The following is a 19,690-nucleotide window of genomic DNA, read 5'->3' as shown; positions in this document are numbered from 1 at the left end:
TGCAAACGAACCTGAACGAGATTTGAATTTTGAATGGCACTATTTTGGACGATTTTATCTCATTTCAGTATATACCTTGAGGCTACCCATGCTCGCGGTGGCCTGGTGGTAAGGTCTCGGCTTCGGAACTGCAGAGTCTCATGCTCGATACCATTCATTGTGTAAGCGAGTCTGGTGCACCTTAAACACGTCGAGGCCAAACGTCCTCCGTCTGGTGTTGTATGGAAGTTTGGAGAGGGGGTGTCAACTCAGATGTCGACTTCGTTATCTTATCAAAATGACGAGGTCCGTCCCAAAATTGCCCTCGTGTTGCTTTAAAATGGGATGATAATATAACTAAACTAAACTTCAGGCTGCCCATTTTACGTGCGTTACAAATCGTCGTGGCTCCTACTTTATTCAAAATAATGCAATTCAGAGCTTTATAATTCGATAAAGTTTCCAAGCATCGGAATGAGTTGCTTAAAAATGTTAATATTTCAAGAATATTTGACCGAGTATGAAAGATGAGATCAAAAGACTGTACAAAAATGCAAATTTTGTAATTTTTCTCAACAATACACAATAGATTCAAACAACATTTTTATAATTTAATTCGTTTTTCCAACTCGAAGTATGTATATATTTTGAATGGTTTAGAAATTAGATTGGATTATAGTACTAGTTACATTTAGAGTGGATTAGAGTGGTAGCCACAATTAGAGTGGATATTCTATATTCATATGTTCGTACCATATTTCATTTTCACAAAAATTGAAATATGTTCTTGAAACCATTCTGATTTCAAATTCACAATTGCTATTGTGATATCCATCGAATTATTTTCTAGTTATCCTTAGTTAAATATCATAAATAATATGTATATATGTGATATTCTATTTAAACAACGCATTTTTGAACGAAACATTTCAAAATAATCCTTATTCTACATTTTCATTGATTCAATTCTTAATTCTTCAATTCTTTTTAAACGAAGCATGTATTTTCCCACTAATTGACTACTTCGTTTTTAAAATCCTGTATAAATAGCTCCTACATAATGATGTCGACTTAAGTATAAGATAATATTTCAATATTTAATATAGTTTAGCAAGCTTATCGCTTTTGTAAGTATACAAAATTATATTATATCAATAATATTTTTACTTCAGCTTTTAGTAGTTTTGGTATTTTTACTTTATCTTAGCTTCGTGAGGATAAATGCATTTTGAAGGAAGCTATTATGCAGTGAAAATATCAATTTACTCTTTATTCAATTTGTTACTTAAAACTTCTGACGAGAATTTTCAATAATTTGTATGAAAAATGCATATAAATGGTTTTCAGATCGGAATTCTTAAAATGGTTTGCTGTTTAAAAATTTAAATTTCTTTAAAACAAAGTAGGACGGAGTTTCTTAATGGAGAAATAATGATATTTATCTGAAACAAGATAGATAATCATTAAAAAAATTGTAATTCCAATATTTTATTTATTGGAAATCAATTTAAATGTGGTATAATTTATATATAATCCAAAAAGAATTTTATCCTTTTTCTGTCATCTCATATGCTCACTACATAATGTGTTTAAATTTGCCATGAGATGAGATAAATAAGATGTGTATATAAAATTAGTGTCCCTTCCCATTTAACAAAACGATTCAAAAATTTCCTACTGATATAAATTTTTGTAGAAAGGGAAAATATTAAAAATCATTCATTTAGTTTGTTGGGTTTTGAGCAACCTGTGCACAACTACACTAATTGACTTACGATAGATATCAATACCGATGGTAGTTTGAACCAAAATTAGATACTCAGATTTGGCGAATTTCTACAGATTTGGCGGTAAAACCATGTACCGAATTTCATCAAGTGAGCATGCATGTTTTCATGTTTCGTTTTCTTTACTTACTTATTCACACATATGACAAACAATCGATACAGATACAAAGTTTTGATGTAGAGACCGCATGTGAAAGCAAAATTGTTGCATATTCCAGCTATTATGCTGAAACTGAAGGAATTTTTTTTGAAAAAAATTAAGAAACCCAGTAATGTCAAAAAGTTGGAAGTGCATCAAAAACGTATCAAATTTTTTGACGATTTCATATACTTTCTCTGCATATATTTTACATGAAAGAAAATCAGAAGTGACACCACCAAGTAAAATAGAATTCATATCATGTAAAAAGAGAATATGAGTGTTAGAAAAATCACGGAATATTTATTTATACTTCATATGATTATCGAACATTATATTTTGCTGTGAATTAGTTTCTAATAGGAATTAAATATCATAAAATGCATAAAGAAAAGAATCAAAATATGCATTTTTAAAGGATAGTTGTTCTCCAACCTGTGAAAGAGCTCTTAAAATGTACTTTTAAATAAATAAATAAATAAACAAATAAAATATTAATGTTGGAAATCAGTCAAAAGTAGATGAAACAGGCTCCATTAGTGACATATTTTCATTCATTTTCTTATTTATATTCGAACAATAATCACATTTGGATATTGAAATAGATTATTATAATGACTGATACATTTTCATCAAACCTATTTCATTTCCAAAGGTAAAGTATTTCTTATTACATTTTAAACACTTACAACTAAACGTTGATAAATATTAGTCGTCATTAAAGATTCGAGTTGATTTATATTACTCTTGCCTTGCAGGGAATAGTGAAATATAATTCGTTCGTTTCGTTAAGCTATGTTTTGAAGCATTTCTTCCTGACTGCACTCTGACAACAACCGTAAAGTAGCTACTAAATAAAACAGTTGTGGGGTACAATGATTATTATTAATGTGTAATCAGAATAGGAGAATGAAGTCAAATGGGCATTAAGTGTAGAATAAGTGGAAATGCTGTGTTTAAAGTTCACGTGTCTGAAATTATGTTCTCTGAGTTGTATTCTACTAATATTTTAGTTTACTATGTTTGGTACTAAATAATGCTGCTTTTGCCATAATTCAAATAATATGAATCGACATTTTTCAAGCATTTTTAAATATACTGATTTTTAAAACTTAGAGAATTCTCATTTTTGGGACAACATATCCAAATGTGTTTATTGGATTTTAATGAAATTTAGTTTGGCATAGTTTGATATCTTATAAATAAATAAATAACTGACAATTACGTTTTACACAACTGATTTAAATGTTCAAATGATAAGCGCAGAAAAGTGTGAAATCAAGATTAACAAAAAATATGTTAATAGATATGTCCTCTTACAGCTGTGTGTGTATGTATATATATTTCAATGGGAATTCCTGCTGAAAATAAGACAATTTATCAATACCTGTGGAAATCGCTTCCAATACTCTAACTCTATTTAAAGGTCTTGTATATGATTATAAAAGAGGGGAAAGGTTGAAATTACGTTCTCAAGAGAATTTTCGACATGTTGTGTGAATTTACTTTTGGAAATCTGACTAGAGAATAAATATATCAAAAAACGTCTTTCAGAAATTCGTCAATCAAATCAACAGGTAGATAGAACATTAGGATTAACTGCAAGATTGAGGTTTCAAAAACCAAAAAAGGAGTCAAGACCTCTTCCTTCAATTTTCAGCAATCGCATATATGAAGATACATGTGTTCATTCATTATAATGCTTGCCAAAATCTTCACATTTATATTTCCTCACTAGTTTTTTTAGCGGCCGTTGAGAGGAAAATAGTACATCCCTAGCTCCTTTCAAATGAAAGTATCTGGAAAATCGATAGTTCGGTTGGATATGGGTAAGTGAATAATATAGTGTAATGTTTCTCCATTTTTCACACGTGATAATTGGCATTCCGGCCAGAATTGCCGTCATCTCCTACCCCCCCCCCCCCCCCATTATTAAGCTCTTCCAGACTGTCAGATTAGGAAGCCTCTTTGCCAGTAGAATCACTGTGTCTAGTCATTAGTTGTATCCAGATAAAGAACCAGATTTGAATTTCGTCGTTTCAAGGAAGAAAAACGTCAAACCATCCAGATGTTAAACGTTTTTCCATTATGAAGGGACTATAACATGTGTTGGAAAGGGGTCAGCTACAAAGATAAATCATTAATGGACAATCCCACGATCGAATGAAGACCACTGAAGAAGCATTGCTGACAGCTATTGGGTGATAAGAAGCTCAAATGCACCAATGAGAAAATGAGGGGCGGAGATTTGACGGAAATAAAATGCGGTATTTTTTGAAGAGTAGTAAGAATAGTGAGAACCGTTTTAAAGTGGTGTCGGAGAGACGCAAGTGTAGGAAGATGTTCTTGCTTTTGTGTGAAGCTCCGTGTGACTCGGGCTTCTGTGTTAAGATCCACCAGATAAAGATCGGTGGATTTTTGGAGTAGCCCTTTAAACTAACAGCCTGTTAGCGTTTTTTTGTGGTATTTATTCTCCGAATTGATTGAGAAACTATTTCACGATCATCTGTTGTGTAAATTTTTTAAGTCATATAACCTGGATGAGAACAAGTTGTTTTTGTGTACATATAAGGTTGTAAATAAAGAAATTGTTTGTTATGCTACTCTCTTATTTCATCTGTCAGGATCAAGACATTACAATAATATCTTACTTATTGTTGCTGCAATGACATTATAATCTGCATTTTGTTGAATGATCCTTTCCATGGGTCTGTGAGTCTTGTCTAGAAATTTTTTTTAACTTCCCTAATCTTCTTTTCATACTTACGTTTTAATTTTTATGAACAACACAAATAGAATTCGTTGTAGAATACTTAGGTTTAAAGATAGATAGCTTGTGGGAGATCATAGTTTCCTTGGTAAACTATACTGATGAACAATTTTAGATTGTTTGTAATGGTGATGCTTATGTTTTGAATCCCGAAACGTGGCTTACTTGAAACATATTTCAGTTCAATTTAGCTGCAACTTTGTCTTACATATTTCTATGAATTAACCTAATCGGAAGGCTTATAATTTGGCAATTTCTTCGCATTAATACATCTCCATTTCATTTGCAAGGGCTGAGTGCATTAGTTAGGACTTACAATTGTGTTTCTGTTCAGAATTAACATTTACTTATGATATTTACAAGTGTAATATTAAATTTCTTTTAGTTACAAAATGCATGTTTAAACAGCTTTGGTTATTTGAGTATATTAACCCTTTAAAGGGCTATTTTTTACTAATCATGATATATTAAAATATTTTTAGGATTGTGATAGGCTTAAGAAAAGTGACTCATTTAGCCTATTAGATAAATTTCTTTTAATTAATTAATTTGGTTGGTTAATAATTAAGTAACAAATCAAGACACTCCATTTTGTGTGAGATGAGGAAATGAAGCCTCTAAGTTTCCATCTGATTGAAAAATTTGTCAGAACTTACGCAAAACTACATAATTCCATACAAAGATTGATGAATTTGGTGGGAAGCATACTTCCCATGGCCCTAGAAAGGGTTAATACATATGCTGAAATATGTATTTGTTGTTTACGATATTTATTGATTACAATGAATGAGGCAGATTATTCAATAACTCTTAGAATAAACTAACATTTCTCTAATAAATCACTTATGATCTGATATGAATTCATTTCTTTAATTAAAGATTTTCATTCCATATCCATGTGCATGTAAAAAGTTCCATTTAGGAGAGAGACCACACGCATTTTAAAAATGGCAATTCGTTTTAGCAAAACCTAGAATTGTAAAATAAATATTAGATTTAAAATGTTTTATGTATTTCTAAAAACTTTTTTGTATAGATTGATACATTTTTTTGGGAAAGTTACAAATTAATTGTGCAGTACGAGGTTAAGTAACCTTAGGTTAAACATCTTATTCCCTTCAATAATTATTACTTTTCAGGAACCTTGGAATTGATGAATTTTCGCCCATTCTTTGTCGTTTCTTTTTTCGAAGAAAGAAAGTATTTTTTAGAACAAGTTCTATCGATGGAAGTGAAAGATTTCAAAGCGATCTTCTTCCCAACAGGGGAGAAGAATCCTATTTCATTTTTTTTTTAACTTCATCTCACAACTGCTGACACAACCTCCCAGTAAAAATATATTTCATCCACTTGGCCTAAACTGTATCATAAAACTTTACAAGCGGAAGAGGGAAAAAAAACTGAGTATGATATCTTCTGAGAAATCAGTCCTAAAGGAAATTCGATGGAATTTCTTCCGCCAGCAGTTATGTCAGCCGGGGCGTTGCCATCCATGCCGAATAAATGTAGTTCCGAGGAAATTCGATTGAGTCTCGGAAGGGTTTATGAATATCAATGATGCCAGTAGTGGAAGAGGGGTGGTTCTGGAACAGGGGTCGCGTTTATTATTCAGCAGTGTACCTCGCTTTAATCCAGTGCTGCGGTAGGATTTCTCACGAATATTAGGTGAAATGGAAAGCGATGGAACCGTGTCTTCCGCTGCAAGTTGTTCCTGGATGGGAGAAGTTGGAAGATTTAATGCATTTTTAAATGATCAAATTATTAACAGAAGTTCGATGAAGTGGATACTTATGAAAATTGTGGGGGAAATGATATCACTTATTTCCTTTCTTAATATATCCTTGTGATGATAATATTCTTTCTTGCGAGTGGTATTGATTAAATATCTTAGTAATAAAAATTTTCTTTTCATTGAGGCTGACAAAAATATATTACTAGAAGCTAGGATTTTGTTTCTTTAGTGGAACTAGTGCTTCTTTTTCAATTATTTGTAAAATTGCTTTTCTGTCATATTTAGTTATTGCATCTTCAATGTTAGGTTTATTGCTATTGATTTATAGATATTAAATTTGCATAATTGTTTTCATTTGCACAAAGACGGTCATAACTGTTGTACTGTCGATCAAAAAAATCTCTAAATAGTATTTGCTGCTCAAGAGCTCATTTCGCGCATTAAGAAAAGAATTGTGTACCTTTGTAGAAAATTGTTCTCTAAAGGATTATACAATTCTATTTCATTCTAAAGATCATTTCCATGTTAAAATTCGTACTAATTTTATTTTTTTAAGTTGCAATACCTGATGTGGAATATAAACATAAAATATCTAGATTCAATTAACTCGAATGAACGCAATTTCAGTAAAACTGTATATAAATTACCATATGCATTAACTGGAAGAAGGTGAAAGCTAAAATCAAACAGGAAATCAAATAGATCTTCAAATATATAGTTACGCTAATTATTAGGTATCAATAATACTAATTTGTTCCCCTTTCAAAATAAATTTTACATTTAAAGTAGAAAGGTACAATCGATTCATCTAACAGATACGATTCGTAAACATTTGAAAGAAATTACTTTTACATTTTGCATATCCATAAGAGTGGAAACTAATTAGGATTGCAGAAAGTTCTAAAGCCTTTATTTGTAAAATTATAATTATAAATTTTGAAAATTAGCTGAAGAGTAAACATAAATGCAATTGTAATTCTGTGGTTGATTAAAAATTTGAACGAATAAAGTAAAATAATAAATTTTTGAACGAAAAAAATGAGATTACTTCCTGTTTTCATTGTTTTGATTATATTAAAGGATGGATAACATTAACAGAATTGGGCAAAATCAGCTATAATTTTATCATGTGAAGAAAAATGAGCAAAAAAAATAATTTAGGACTTTTAAATTATAAATTTTTGCATATCGACATTTATTTCTTAGCAATTTATTTATATTTTGTTAATATTGTTTTTAAAAATTTCATGAACGATGCTGCATGCCGCATTTTAAAACGATAAATTCTTTATCCAATTCTGCGTTTCTTGGATGAGTGTTCTTGTATGAATTTTCCGTAAGGACGTTTCCGTACCAATCATAAAACTGCCAATCAATGGTCTCGTTTAAAAGGCGGTTATGTTACTGAAAGTAGAGGTTACAGCATTTTAAAAGTTATCTAAAAGTATCAGATTTGGCTAAAGTTAACATGATGTGTTAACGCAATTTTGAGTACTTAATGACTTGTTCTTTAATACAATTTCATGCTTTTTAATACAATCTTAATACTTTTTACTTTGCCTTTTATGAAAGATGAATTGCTTTTCAATGAATTTATTCAAAAATATATGATAAAAATAAATGGCGAATGATGTTTTCTCTCATATAAATATTATATTCACTTCGAAACAATAATCATTATTTCTAGATTTTAGATGGTGAATTCATTACTTTACATAAATATACGATTTGTATTAAATGAAAGAGTGTTAGTTTCATTAGTTTTTACTTTAATTCTTCTAGATTAGTTTAATTCAATAAGTTCGAACACTGAAATATATATTATTTAAATATAGGCACTTAAAGTTGTTTCTTAAGTTTAAAGTACAATTAAATGAGGTTAGTGGTATTGTAATGATTTGTAAGGAGGGAGAAGTTGCAAAAGCAATTCTTGAAATGCCGTAAGTAGTAAGAAAAGCTTCCAAATACAGGTGCAAAGTTTCCATGTTACATCAGTTTTTAAAAAAATCAGTTTTCAGAGTAAAAACGTCATTACAAATGTAAACTGATTAACTATGCTTTTTTTCCATATTTCAAACAATGTAATTATTTCCAATTTCAAAAGAATTCTGGGCCCTTTAAAACCTTTGAGGCGCCCTGAGGTTTTTTCCCTCAAAGTCCCTTTTTTCTCCAATTTTTTTTAATTGATTTTGATTTAACTTTTATTTAGCAGTTTTAAGTAGCAAATTTTGAAAAACTGCAGCTACAAGTTCCTTTCTAAAACGTCCACTTCAATATTTCATGTATAAAAAAAGTGCATAGTTAAAATGTAAAATTAACTTTAAGCAAAATATTTTTTTTAAAAAAAGACAACTTTCTTTAATACACTTTAAATAATATTGTAAAAGGAGGAAACATTTTTTTTAAACTGAAAAGCTCCCATTTTTTTAGAATTCTAAAACATCATAAAGAACAAATTGTAAATTGTAATTAGGAATATTACTAGAATAAATTTTCGAATTTAATTTAATGAATATTTGATTTTGACTTGAATTAATTTGACTGCACGGCCCTCTGTCATTAAATGAAGTTTAAAACTAAACTTTTAAAACTGCTAAAAATTTTCAAGAGCTGAGGGGTTCCTTGGTAATTGCCAACTTTGCCTATTTAATAATCATCCCCTTCTCTCTCCCCCCCCCCCCCCCCGATTAGAATTATTTAAATCTCTTTGGACTGTTGAGATTACAGCTCCCGTATTGTAGATTCAAATCGCTAGAGGATTTAATTAAATTTAAAAGAGATGGTTTTAAGGGCACATTTGGATGTGTCCATTCATTCGGACGTTCTTAAGCAATTTTTTTCCCATGAAAACTATTTACATTTTGTTATGGAAAAAGTCTGGTTATCTCCTAATGAGCCCATAGTTTGAAGAAGTCCAGTCGAGATCGATATAAGATTTCAAGAGCAAATGAATTTAGAATATTAGTTTCTTTATTAAAAGAAATAAAGTCAGACTTCTGTTATTGCATTACAGGAGAAACTCTTGCTGTAATTTAAATTAGTTTTTAAAGAGATGTTTTATTTCCTCATAATTCTATTAATGAACATTCACTTTTATTTCTGTAATTTACTTTTTATCATAATACATGAAACCTTGATTAAATCTTCAGTATATTTTCGTTATAGAAATTTGTGATCTCGTTATTAAAATGAAATGTATCATTTTCTATTAATATATTGTTAAATAAAAAAATTGCATTATAATACTTTTGTAACAGCTGTAATTTTTTTCTACAAAATAGGCTAAAGTTTTGGTGATTTTCTATTAAATTTGAAGGAATATTTAACAGAATGTTAATTTTATAATCCACAAAAAATAATTTAAATTATTTATTAGATCACATTTATATTTTAAAATTACTATCAAAGTAGTCTCTCGCAAGGAATGTCCAAAATACTTAAAGTATAAAAATATTCCTTCCATTGTTTAGCATTATTATGAAATCCACTATTAATATTAAATATCATCTACATAAAGAAAAGCTTCCCATTTTCTCCTAAAGCAAACAATAACAACAAAAATACAATTCGAAGATAAGGGATACAAAATGAAGTAATGCAAAATAAACCCAGTTTGTAGTACATGTAGCAGCAATTATATGCCAAGATTATTTAGTATTTAATGTGCTTCGTTTAATATAGAATAGTCTTTTAATTAATGTTGATAGTTCATGAAACATATGTAACATGTAATCCGTTGTTAAAAATGTGGCAAAAAAGTTTTAAAAAATTGCCGATAATCATCAAATATTCGCACGACTATTAAATTGATATCACTTAAAATATATATATTTTAAATTTTGAAACGGTGTGAAATTATACTAATATTATCAAAAGTTATGTCGAAAAAACGCTAAAAATCAGCTTAATTTTTAATTAATTAAAATTGTAATCAAATTTTCTAAAATCTTTCCAAGGGAAGTACAGTTTTTAACTGACGGTATTCAGAGACCTTTGTAGCCTGAACTATCAGCCGTAAAACCACCAAATTTTGTACTAGGACTATTGACAATATGGGAAAAAGGAATCCGTGAAAAACAAATTTAGCTCCAAAAGTTGTCGATAGGGCAAAATATGGAAATACTTGAAATGATTTTCAATGTCCCGCTTCTTTTTATAATTCAAAATATTGGCGCTGGTGTTGACTACGTAATCGGAATTTTGCATTTTTCAATTTTTCTCCATGTTTTATGCTAAATTTTAGCTGTCTTAAAGCGTAAAGTGCCACATTTTCCCCTATCGGCAACTTTTGAAACTCATTTTTTTTTCTCGCGGATTCCTTTTTTCCATGTCGTCAATAGTCCCCATACCAAATTTGGTGCATTTGAGGCTGATAGTTCATGGTACAGAGGTCTCTGAGTACCTTCACTTTAAAAAAAAACACCCTGTATTTCTAAAAAAATATTAAATTTAGAAAGAAAAATTATACGGTAAAAAATTTAATATCATTCAATAGATAATTTTTTGAAAATCCCTCCGAAAATCACTTTTCTACCCTCCAAAGTATATATTTGCCAAATTTGATAGGCATAAGTCAGATGGTTTGGTTTGTACAGAGCCAGCACATACACACTGAAACAGACAGACAGACAGCTTTTTCCTTTTGTTTAAGCATCAAACAATATATTTTCCAGCCAAATACTCTTGCCAACAGATAACATGTTTTCAGCAAACCTAGACTAATCGCTTCCTACCCCCTTTTTTTCAAAGAGTTACGCATAATTTATTGGAAGTTTATGACCCGTATGGGAATGTTCGTATGGATCTGCCCCTCTACCGTTCTTCAATGCATTTGGTCCTATCGAAATCATAAACATTTATTACTTGATTTCACTCTGATAAAACGTTTATAATTGTTCAAAAAATTAAGACTTAAATTTTGTATTGTTTCACAGCATTGACTGATTTCATTTTAAGTAAACATTCATAGCTGTCAAGAATTCCAATTTTGTCTTTAACACTAAATTCAACTTCTCATTAAATTTTGGTTTCGTAATTCATTCACAGGCAATAATGATTAGTGCTTTCAACAGATCTAGTATCGTAGTAGTTTCTTTAAACCAATTCAGATCATTTTGTTCCAGGCAAAATAATATGAACTCCGTACCATGGAAAAAACAGATTCTTACTTCTGCTTTTAAAAACTGGAGCAAGAAATTCCAGGAATGTCACTTGCTAATTGAAAATGAGGGATCGATATGTTCTCTACTTCAAAACTAAAAATATTAAACGTTGTAGTTCTTACGCTAAACGTTTTTTCCTGTACAATACAATAGAGTCAATTTTTATTTAAATTTACATATTTTTATTACAAAGCAATTGAATGTAAATGAAAAATTTCTGTGAACGACATTAATTTTCGATAAGTGAAAATGTCAGCAATGCAATTTAATTTTTATATAAAGAAGCCTTTTATAACAACCATTTACTTATTTTCTAATTACTCTGAAGTAATTCCAAGAAAAGGGTTTTGTTTCGTTTCATGTCACTTACATACATTTTTTCTGGATATTCAATAACTTTTTTGAAAATCTAGACAATGTGTAAAGAAAGATGGATTGAAATATCGTATTGTGAGGACTTCGCAATTCTTATTTTACATGGGATTGCGATGCCCTAGTCTTAAGATCTTGGCCTAGGAATCGTAGAGCTCTAAGTGCGAGACCTAATTCAGTTAATACTAAATGATCGTTCCGCCGCAACAGCAACACTGACGGGAATTATGGTTGATGCCTAAGGGCCACCACCGGCCACCCTTTCCGAAGGAAATACGTCCCGTCATCGATGGGAGGAGCCAGATCCCCCACCTTTTTGTGTACCCTCCAGGGTGGCGAGATACAACCATCACACCGGAAGCATCTAATCCTCATTGCGAGGTGCCCCCACCCCGAAGGTTAGTTTGGAGAGGGCAGCTAGTTCAAGTGTATCGTCCTCATTATCTGATCGTGGCTCAAACCTACGAAGGTCCATCCAAAAAGTGTTGCTTTCAAACGGGACGTCAATCTAACCAAAATCAATTTTTTTGTTACATATCGAAAGAAAAGAAGCGAACATGAAATATTGCCACTGGTTTATTGATGGACAAGGAAATAAAAATCACGAACTTATGTCAATATTAAACATTACTAAATTTTGTTACCATAGATGTTAGTGAAATTTTGTTACCATAAATGAGAATATGCAATTTTGGATTCATATTTCTTAAAAACGTTTGAGAATTTTCACCAATATTGGTTTTAATAGTAAATAAGAGATGGGAAATAAACAATGGAGCGAGTTATAAATAATTAACTATTTTTTAAATTTATATATATTGAAGACCTTTTCTTAATTTTTCTTCCTACATTAAATAATATGGCTGATACGATCTTCAGAATATTGAAATGTGCCGCTTCTTTTTTTTTCAAAATAAAATCAAAAATGCTCATTAAATTTTGTAGGATTCTACGCTAGTTGCTTGAATTTGGTATTATAATAAAGTTCTTATTTTTTCTAAACTAAATGGGACTACGTCCTTTCATTGATAATTATTTGAAATACAAAAAAAAAAAAATGAAGTAAAGGAAAGAAGAGGCTTAAAGGAAGAAAATATTTTTGTCAAACTTATAAAATTTACCTTACTTAAAAAAATAACTGAGATCTAGATATTTTCTAACAACAATTTTTGTTCACATTTTTTAATATCATGATCTAATTTTCAAGTAAAAATAAATGAATGTTTGGCCTGACTTCCAAACTTGAAATACACTTTTAACTGAACTAACTCCGAAATTAAATTGAATTTTGTAAAATAGTATCGCATATTTTTATACTCGCATATGGAGCCTTGAATGCAAGAAATACGCAGAGCAATAAGCAAGATAGCACTCAAAAGTACAATTCAAAGATATAAATAAAGATTGTTTCCTGAAATATTTTTAATTTTAAAGCCATGTTCAAATGATGTTAATGAAAAAGTTGAATTTTGTTGAAATAATATTTTTTTTTTCCTTTACGAATAATTTCAAATGTCTCTATACATAAAAAAATCCTGACTGTAAAAAGTTAAAGAAATAACTTATTTTATTTTTTTAGGTGGAATTAATTTGTCTTTCTTTTTCCGTCTTGCTGTTTCAGAGGGAAAAAAATGTATGTTTAGAAAAACAATCCTTCTGACTTGTTTACGATCTGGCGTTGTTTAATTTAAAAATAAAGACTTTAAAAACTGAAATTTTACAAGAAATTTCAGAAATCCCTTTAAGTTAGAACTTCATTAGAAGTTATGCTTTTATGAGTATCCTATGCATAATTTATTAAGAATCCCGAGGTATTTTCATCAAATGTCGAATTAACTTTCACAAACAATGAATAATTAAAGTCTTCTAAAATGAATATATTCTGCACATCAAGCTGATACAATGAATAATTTATTTTCTGAATATTTAAAGAAACAAGTAATTCTGTTTTATTCGCACTTGGTTTTTTTTATTCTGTATTGGAATCAAGTGTTAGAATTTACAAAAAAAATGCATTTAATTTTATTGAAAATATTTTAAGTTACCATTTTATTTGATTAAACTTATTGTAAGTCGTATGGCGCCTTAACTTTCAAGTTAAAATGGTTGTAATAATACTAAAATGTGTTTTATTGCATATATTACTTACATAACTAAATGAAATATAAAATATAAAAAAAGGTGAAAGTGTATCATAAAACATATTAGATAAAATGGGTAGGGGGAGTTAGATATGAATATAAAATTTTAAACCACATTTTGTGGAATGCCATTTAAAAGAAAATGATACTTTGGAAATTTATAATATATTTATATTTATGTCTTGTTCAGAAATAATTTTTGACAACTCTGAAATTGACCTCAGAGTTAGAGCTGTGGTGAAAGCAATGGACTGCATCTAAATGATTCTCCTCTCCAAGTTTTTGCTCCTCATAAAACTATGGTTTTGCAAAAATTTTCACTAACTGGCCTAACTGAATTGTACCTAACTGGCCATTTGTTTTAGTTTCAGAACAAGAGATCTAATGTATATTATCAAAAAATATTTTATTAAATACTTGAAAATTTTTTAAATTGTAATTTTTTCTACCATATGATTTTTTGCATAAATGTTTTCTGAAAGAGCAAAGAAAAATATTTCAAGTGCCATTCATTTTTTAAAAGTTATTCGAAAGTGGTCGAGATATCTTAAACTGTTGTTAATACTCCATTATAAGTGACGGATCTCTTTTGTTTGAAAATAGTTGAAATGATTTCCCGATATTTTAATTACTTTCAAAAATCTTCTAAGATAAAAAAAAAATACAAAGGCAAAGACCAGCAATTTTCTATCACCAAAAGGGGAAAATCATAAATTCGATTGATCAAACAGTAGCTCTCGAAGTCTTGTAAGATTTTCTTTTTGTTATCTATCTATCTATCATTTTCTTTTCATATATTTATTGAATTTGTTGAAGTTTGAATGTTGTTGCTTGAATCAAAATTAATTTCATATGGGGATTTATCTTTACAAATTTTGAGAGATTTTCTAAAATCTTAATATCTCATACTCATACAATTTTCAAATTCCATTTCCTTCTTCTAAGATTCTTCTTCTACAAAATGGAATCTTTTAGTCGAGGAGACTTTGCAAGAATCTTGCGTATGTTTTAGCAAGATTGTGGGAGTATGTTTATGTAATATGAAGGCAAAATGTTTTCTTGGATATTTATCTATAAAGATACAGAATTGAAGTACTGTAGGATAAAAAAATTGCATGTTATTTATGAATTTCTTGTAATTTTGAGAGCAGCAAATAATGAATACTGAAGTGATCGTCCTGCAGACAAAAGTGTCAGAACATAACTCCCCTCACCACATATACTTCCTTCTTCGCGCAGTCAGCTCGATAATGCTTGCCTAAAAATGAATTTCAATTAAGATATTATACAAATAGTCTGCAACATTAATATTTTTTTATACTTTCCCGGATATGAACTATAGATAAAGTACTGTTATCGTCAAAATATTAACTCGAAATATTCATGAATCTCTATATTTTAGACTTTCCTGAATCGGAAAAAACAATTTTAGGAAAATGTGTCCATCTGTACGTCTGAGATAAAGATCCGTGAAAAACGCTTTGAGCTGATTGGATGAAATTTAGTGGTCTTTACACCAAATTTTGTATATTTCTCTCAAATTTTGAGAAAAATATATTTATAGGAAGTCCGTCTGTTCGAATACAAGATAATACAATAACTACAGAACGAAGAGAGCAAGATAGATAAAATACAGTACATAGATTTAACATCTATATTATGGGCACCTATCAAATATTTAGCCAAATTTTATAAGGGTATTATTTGGTCTGTATTTTTAGAAGCACACAAATTATTAAAAAGCATGCGAGGATTTTTTTTAGAGACCACTGCTTCTGATTATATGTAATGTTAATTAATAAGTAATCGCTCATAAAAATTTTCATTTTAAGGAACATTTTAAAAAATTATCCATCTGGCATTTTTTTCTTTCCTATAACAAAAGGGAAATATTATTCAATAAACCAGATGTGTTTCTGTCGAAACAACTAGAACCGATACCGAAACTCATAAACCGGCATAAAAGAGAGAGACAGAAACGAGAGGGTGTTTGAGAAAAAGAAGGCTCATTTCGGGAGGAAAAGAAAGTGTAATCTGCTAGCTCGGCTGTTAACCGAATCTGACCTTTCTGCAGCTCTAGTACCCTTCCATTCATAGGAAGGCAGGGTTACTTTTGGTCTTCAGATAAATCACTAATTTGAGGGCGATTTTGGCACTTGTGTTTCTCTAGCATATTGATTCCTTTCCTGCATTATCTTTATATTCGTATTGTTTCCTTTCTCCATTTTAATTGCCTTCGTGCACTCAGAGTGGCAACAATCAAATTAGATAAAAAAAATAAAAATTTAATTTTAAAAAAAATATTTCATAGTGTTTTGCAGTTCTGCAATATATTTTTTTATTGTATTTCATTTAGAATTTTCACTTTTTCATGTATGGAAAAAATAAGACAAATATATACATAATCATCCAAAAATTTGACTTAAAGATTTTGTTGATTTCTCATGTTTTAGATTTTCCTGAGTCCATATAAAAAAAATTTGAAGCAGTATGATAAAATATAATTTTCTAGTTTAAATACAACGTGACTTAAGTGCTGCCTCCCCCCCCAATTTTGTCGATGTGTAGGAGAAATTTGATTAAGCGATATCGCGGCATTTTTGGGGAGCAGTCAATTATTTCTCCTTCTGTATACTTTTATGTAAGTTGTTTCTTCTTATTCTGTTCATATTTTCATGTAAATGGCACTTGTCATAGCACCCCTTTTTATGTATACGTGTAACCCTCTAATTTCAAATATTAAATATTATTTTATTAATATAATTCAATATTATAATAAATTTCAATCTTCTTATTTTCTACATATCTTAAAGTAATTTTAAACATGCTTTTAAACAGTACATTTTTGAAAGCAAATAAAAATTCCATTTCTTTCCAATTTCAAAATAGATTTATTCTGTGCTTCAGTTTGTGCATACCCGATGGCCATAGATGAAAGATTTAGACTTCTGCAGTTTAAGATATATTTAATGAAGGACAGTTAGGATATTTTATTAACGGACAGTTTAAGATATATTTAATGAAACAATATATTTCAATATTGCATGACATATATAAAATAAAAGATACTTAATAAAACTTTGCTAGTAAGAAGAAATCAACTACAAACTGAAAATTTTTTGTTTCTCTTCATAATTATCAAGAATAGCTAAATGAATTTTTATATAACTTTTAACTGGGGAGGTACGGTGTCTCAGACCGTTAAGAATGGTCTTTCGGTCACCTCTATTCTATTTTTAGCTCAATAGAATGGATTTACCCTGTAACTTCCTATTTTGTGATCTTCATTACACGTGGACTTTTTTAATTAGTTTCAGCGAATGCTTTTTTAAATATTCCAGCTATTTCTTTACGCGACATCTGTGATACCGCATCTCCCTTTTAGTGCCCCAGTATTATACAAAGCTAAGAAGATAGCTTTAAAACTAGTTCCTTGAAATATCATCCACTTACTGAACCTCGTTATGAAGCAGCTCCAGAGACTTTTAAATAGGGCAGAAAGTAATTTTAGTGATGAGGATCATTGTGCAGAAGATATTTTCGATAAAGGCTCGCTTTCGATTGATTCTGATATGTATGCACAAATATAATTAATTTTTCTAGTGATAATGTATTTCCTAAATTTTCTAAAAGGCATTAATATATCAAAAAAAAATGTCAACAGAATGTACAGGCTAATTTTGTTCTAGTACTTAACTTGTATGTTTAAAATGCCCTCGTAAACCGTGCTACGAATGTTTACAAGTTTCTATAAAGAATCATGCTCATAAAAAAAAAAGGGTGAATTTTACCCATTGTCATTTTTTATAATTATTCATATAAATGTCGAATTTTCCATTCCATTCCATTGCTTTCTGCATAACTTCGTATACTAAAAAAATAAATATGATTTAAAAAGTAAAAAATGTTTTTTCAAGAATATTACTTGTTAAAACATGTAATTTGAGAAGAAAATATATGTTCAAACGCAATTTCTTTCTTTCAATGATAATATACTTTGAAAAATTTCGAAAACCTATTTATATAACAAGAAAAATATCTGTAGAATATATTGGCTGATTTTCATAGTAATACTTTCATTAGAAAGTATCCCCCGCACCTCCCCAGTTATGTTCTGAATTGTCACCCCCGCCTCCCAGTTAAGGGTTAAATAGTATGTAATATCTTATTGATATTCACAAACAAATTGTTAGAATTATTCAAAATGCTCATTTTTTAAACAATGAAGTCTCCATTTAAACTCAGTAAATGACGTTTTAATAGTATATGTGATAGCATTTTAATATTTTACGATAAATTGATTGAAAAGCATTTAGATAAACTAAGTTGATGCAAGTTAACTTCTATTTTATTTATTGAAAAATAAATTCTTTGACAATCTGTATTTTTATATAGCATTTATGATTCATCTATACGACCTATTGTGTCTGAGCAAACCTACAGGAAGTCACCTCCACTTCCGGAATCTTATCGAAGAAAGGGGAATAAAGGGTATACCTCCTGTCCGAGGATGCACTCGTGGCGCCCTCTGGCACTCGATTGCATCCCGGAGTTGGAAGAAATCACCTCCACTTTGATCCCCATCCTCCGTTCAGTGCGGAAAGATTCTTCTGTGGCGTTCACCCTTTCAGCGGGGGTGTCTACTTTTCGGATTTTTGTGATTGGTCAGTTTTCTTCGGACTTCTCGTAGTGGCATACCTTTGGAAAATAGTTGGTGATACTGCAGGGATTCTTCAGACCGGTGAGTAAGCTTGTTATCAGAGTTTCTTGTAGTTTATTTTTTCGGTATTAATTACTTTTTCTGTTCTTTTTGTCTTTTTTTAAAAATAAATTTAGAAGAGATCATGATAAATTTCATTTCAAATCTTTTTTAGTCTTTGATTTTTATTTGTATTTTGTCGTTGAATGGGATAAAAGGTCAAATTTGGTTTTATTTATTCATGCTTAAATTACATGTAGCATTTCGTAATACTTATTGTCAATTTTCCTAATTTAGCTGTATCGTCAAAATGCAATAAATAACTACTAAAAGAAAAAAAATATTTTAGATTTGAAAAGAGTATTCGTATCTTATGTAGGCACATAGTAAAAAAAAATTTATGTCGCGTTTATTTGAATTTTAAAAAAAATAAAGAATGTATGGTTTTTAAAAAAATTAAGTTTTAAATATGTTTTAGTTTATAACGTAATCATATATCTTGTTTCATTTCATAATTTATACGAAATATGAAAGAATAAGAATCGTCACTTTATATTTATTTAATTTTTACTTTGCAATTCTACATCATTATAATGATTTTTTATGCCACTGAATTTTTTGTTCATTCATGCAGTTGTGCATTTTATCATTATTTATAGCAATGATTATATTATTCTTTAATTTATTACATCGTTTCATCGGTATATTTATGGGTTTCTCTGAACACATTTGCATTGTCACAATGTCTTTATTCATAAGAAAAATTATAAGGTCAACAAAGAAATAATTATAAACTATTACCCGTGATTGTTATGTTAGTTGCAGTTATTAATTATTTATTGACCAAGCGATATTTTTAACATTAAGTTTATTCGGAAGAAACCATGACATATTTAAAGCCTTGTTTTC

The 19,690-nt window shown here is 29.6% G+C and overlaps 1 protein-coding gene across 1 annotated transcript in view; it reads left to right on the top strand.

Moving 5' to 3' along the window:
- Positions 1-19,690, top strand: part of LOC129985124 (alpha-glucosidase-like) — a 624,230-nt gene that overhangs the window by 81,581 nt on the left and 522,959 nt on the right. Inside the window, exon 3 of the mRNA XM_056095042.1 lies at positions 18,478-18,823. The gene's annotated coding sequence lies outside the window, so the exon portion shown is untranslated. The remainder of the gene's footprint in view (positions 1-18,477; positions 18,824-19,690) is intronic.

This window comes from Argiope bruennichi, chromosome 9 (genome assembly GCF_947563725.1).
Source record: "Argiope bruennichi chromosome 9, qqArgBrue1.1, whole genome shotgun sequence".
Taxonomy (NCBI): domain Eukaryota; kingdom Metazoa; phylum Arthropoda; class Arachnida; order Araneae; family Araneidae; genus Argiope; species Argiope bruennichi.
Note: the sequence above shows the minus strand (reverse complement) of the source record. Positions and strands in the feature narration are given on the sequence as shown.